The sequence below is a fragment of the Periplaneta americana genome, chromosome 13 (genome assembly GCF_040183065.1).
Source record: "Periplaneta americana isolate PAMFEO1 chromosome 13, P.americana_PAMFEO1_priV1, whole genome shotgun sequence".
In the NCBI taxonomy this organism is placed as follows: domain Eukaryota; kingdom Metazoa; phylum Arthropoda; class Insecta; order Blattodea; family Blattidae; genus Periplaneta; species Periplaneta americana.
In genome coordinates, this window is record NC_091129.1 from 115,760,186 (window position 1) to 115,764,593 (window position 4,408).

Below are 4,408 nucleotides of genomic sequence, written 5' to 3' on the forward strand. Positions count from 1 at the left end.
TCTTTTTCACTGGAATATTATAGACTTCTTAATTTAACGTATGAATACTCACTCTGTGTGAGGGACGGCAAAAATACTTCACGAAATTTAAAGTATAAATTTAGGAAATGTATTAAAATCACATAAAACTTCAACCATAGCTTGACCTTGTTGGTCGGTTATTTAATGACGCTGTACCAAGTGGTATTGATAAGATTTTTTGTATTCGACAGATATTGGAGAGAAAATGGGAGTATAAGGGTACAGTACATCAGTTATTCATAGATTTCAAAACAGCATATGACTCTGTTAAGAGAGACGTATTATATGATATTCTTATTGAATTTGGTATTCCCAAGAAACTAGTTTGATTAATTAAAATGTGTCTCAGTGAAACGTACAGCAGAAACCATAGGCCAGTGTCTGTCTGATGCTTTTCCAATTCATTGCGGGCTAAAGCGGGAGATGCACCTTTACTTTTTAACTTCGCTCTAGAATTTGCCATTAGGAAAGTTCAGGATAACAGACAGGGTTTGGAATTGAATGGGTTACATCAGCTTCTTGTCTATGCGGATGACGTGAATATGTTAGGAGAAAATCCACAAACGACTAGGGAAAAGACGGAAATTTTACTTGAAGGAACGAAAGAGACAGGTTTGGAATTAAATCCCGAAAAGGCAAAGTATATGATTTATGTCTCGTGACGAGAATATTGTACGAAATGGAAATATAAAAAATGGGACATTTATCCTTTCAAGACGTGGAAAAATTCAAATACCTGTGATTAGTTGGAATTCAAAATTTCATTAAACTTCATTGGTCAAAAATGGAATGGCGTCATATAAACGAAATAGTCTTAATAGATTCATTAGTCTTCTTTTCTAATGGGTTATTTTACGACGATGTATAAACATCTTAGATTATTTAGAGTCTGAATGAAATGGAGGTGATAATGCCGATAAAATGAGTCCGGGGTCCAGCACCGATAGTTACCCAGCATTTGCTCATATTAGTTTGAGGGGAAATCCCGGAAAAACCTCAACCAGGTAACTTGCCCCGACCGGAATTCGAACCTGGGTCACCTGCTTCACGGTGAGACTCCACAGGTATGGACTTCATTAGTTTTCTAACACTTAATTGATCATGTGTCACATCAAAATGTGAGTTCACGTCTCCGCCAATCACTACAGTTAAATTAAAACGGGACAAGTAACGTAACAAATGCTTCATATTATTTAAAAATATACACATTGCCCTCACCAAACTTACTACAATTAAATTACATTTCTTTGTCATAACCAGGCTTCGGCCTAGAGACACAGAGTAACCAGTATGAGGTTTAGAGTACATGGAGTATAAATGACATCATGACCCATGTAGGGTGACTGCAACAGCACAGGTGGGTCCGTAATGTGCATTACCGTTGTGTGTAGGCCTATTGCTGCTTGGCTGCGGTACGTGTAACAGGCTTCGGCGTAGGGACACCTGATTGAAGGTTACAACTCACGTTAATACTTTAATGATAGACATTTATTGTCTACACTAGGAATGTGCTGTATATACTGCATCTGTACAGGGTGAAATATATTTCGTCCCATACTGTGACGGACTGTTTACATGATGAGACACGAAGTAACGGCGCTTTCCATCTCACAGTCCACTCGACTAACGGAACACTATGTCCTTGCGTTCTGAACTTTATGCGTTTCTGTGCCCAGGACCGAAGCCTGGTCATAACAGCTGAACACTCAAAACTCATTTCAGAACACAACCATTCTAAATTTATATCCGCACACTTAATTTTTTCATATACCAGAATGACAACACCATTTCTAGTATACTGTATTCTGCAAAAGGAACTCGTTTGAACAATACCCTGAATATTAAGAAATTGCATTCATGCTCATGCAACCAGTGTTCATTAATACATAAAATATCATGTTTATTATCTACAAAACTGTGTATTGAATGTATTGTCTTTGTTCATTTGTCCTTGTGAACTAAGGTATAATGATTGCAATGCCTTATTTCTTTCTAATCGTTACAGAGGTGTGAAAATTATTAGAATAATCTTAATTTTAAAGGTTTTTTAATAGTTCCTTCACAAATATTCATTGAATTGATGAATATTGGTATATAATATTACTATACTGATTTAGGATATATTTACTACTAACAATGCCGGAAAGCATTGTTGTACGTTGGTATTTTTCTTATTTTACAATTGTTATGGGAATTCAGAAATGATTATATTATGTTGGCGGAATTGGAAACATCAAAAATTAATTAAGAAATGCTTTAAACAAATTGTTCTTTGCGTTTACATTGTTGTGAAGGTTCAAATGTACGTATACATCTGTTTTGTGCATATAATTTTTTATGTTTCCAATTCCGCCAACATAATATAATAATTTCTGAATTCCCATAAAAATTGTAAAATAAGAAAAATACCAGTGTACAACAATGCTTTCCGGCATTGTTAGTAGTAAATCGTACATCAGTATAGTAATATATACCAATATTCATCAATTCAATTAATATTTGTGAAGGAACTATTAAAAAACCTTTAAAATTAAGATTATTCTAATAATTTTGACACCTCTGTACATTACACTGATTCTTCCCCTAGATTTCAGGTAATTTATGATTAATCTGGCCACACTTCTTAATGACGAGCTCCTTGTCTTTTGTTTAATGTAAAAAGGTCTAACACTCTTACTTACTTACTTACTTACTTACAAATGGCTTTTAAGGAACCCGAAGGTTCATTGCCGCCCTCACATAAGCCCGCCAGCGGTCCCTATCCTGTGCAAGATTAATCCAGTCTCTATCATCATACCCCACCTCCCTCAAATCCATTTTAATATTATCCTCCCATCTACGTCTCGGCCTCCCTAAAGGTCTTTTTCCCTCCGGTCTCCCAACTAACACTCTATATGCATTTCTGGATTCGCCCATACGTGCTACATGCCCTGCCCATCTCAAACGTCTGGATTTCAAGTTCCTAATTATGTCAGGTGAAGAATACAATGCGTGCAGTTCTGTGTTGTGTAACTTTCTCCATTCTCCTGTAACTTCATCCCGCTTAGCCCCAAATATTTTCCTAAGCACCTTATTCTCAAACACCCTTAACCTATGTTCCTCTCTCAGAGTGAGAGTCCAAGTTTCACAGCCATATAGAACAACCGGTAATATAACTGTTTTATAAATTCTAACTTTCAGATTTTTGGACAGCAGACTGGATGATAAGAGCTTCTCAACCGAATAATAACAGGCATTTCCCATATTTATTCTGCGTTTAATTTCCTCCCGAGTGTCATTTACATGTGTTACTGTTGCTCCAAGATATTTGAATTTTTCCACCTCTTCGAAGGATAAATCTCCAATATTTATATTTCCATTTCGTACAATATTCCCGTCACGAGACATAATCATATACTTTGTCTTTTCGGGATTTACTTCCAAACCGATCGCTTTACTTGCTTCAAGTAAAATTTCCGTGTTTTCCCTAACCGTTTGTGTATTTTCTCCTAACATATTCACGTCATCTGCATAGACAAGAAGCTGATGTAGCCCGTTCAATTCCAAACCCTGCCTGTTATCCTGAACTTTCCTAATGGCATATTCTAAAGCGAAGTTAAAAAGTAAAGGTGATAGTGCATCTCCCTGCTTTAGCCCGCAGTGAATTGGAAAAGGATCAGATAGAAACTGACCTATACGGACTCTGCTGTATGTTTCACTGAGACACATTTTAATTAATCGAACTAGTTTCTTGGGAATACCAAATTCAATAAGAATATCATATAATACTTCCCTCTTAACCGAGTCATATGCCTTTTTGAAATCTATGAATAACTGATGTACTGTACCCTTATACTCCCATTTTTTCTCCATTATCTGCCGAATACAAAAAATCTGATCAATAGTCGATCTATTACGCCGAAAACCGCACTGATGATCCCCAATAATTTCATCTACGTACGGAGTTAATCTCCTCAAAAGAATATTGGACAAAATTTTGTACGACGTCAACAAAAGTGATATTCCTCGAAAGTTACCACAGTTCGTTTTGTCCCCCTTTTTAAAAATAGGTACAATTATGGACTCCTTCCATTGTTCTGGTACAATTTCCTTTTCCCAAATAGCAAGTACAAGTTTATAAATTTCGCTATATAATGCACTTCCACCCTCTTGTATTAATTCTGCTGGAATTTGATCGATACCTGCAGACTTGTACTTTTTCAGATTTTCTATCGCAATTTCGACTTCTGAAATCGTGGGTTCGGGTATAAATGGCTCAGCAGTTTGTATTTCAATATCGTCCCGATCATTTCTATTTGGCCTATGTACATTTAGTAGTTGCGCAAAATAGTTTTTCCATCTGTTTAGGATTGATGAAGAGTCTGCAAGCAAGTCACCATTCTCATCC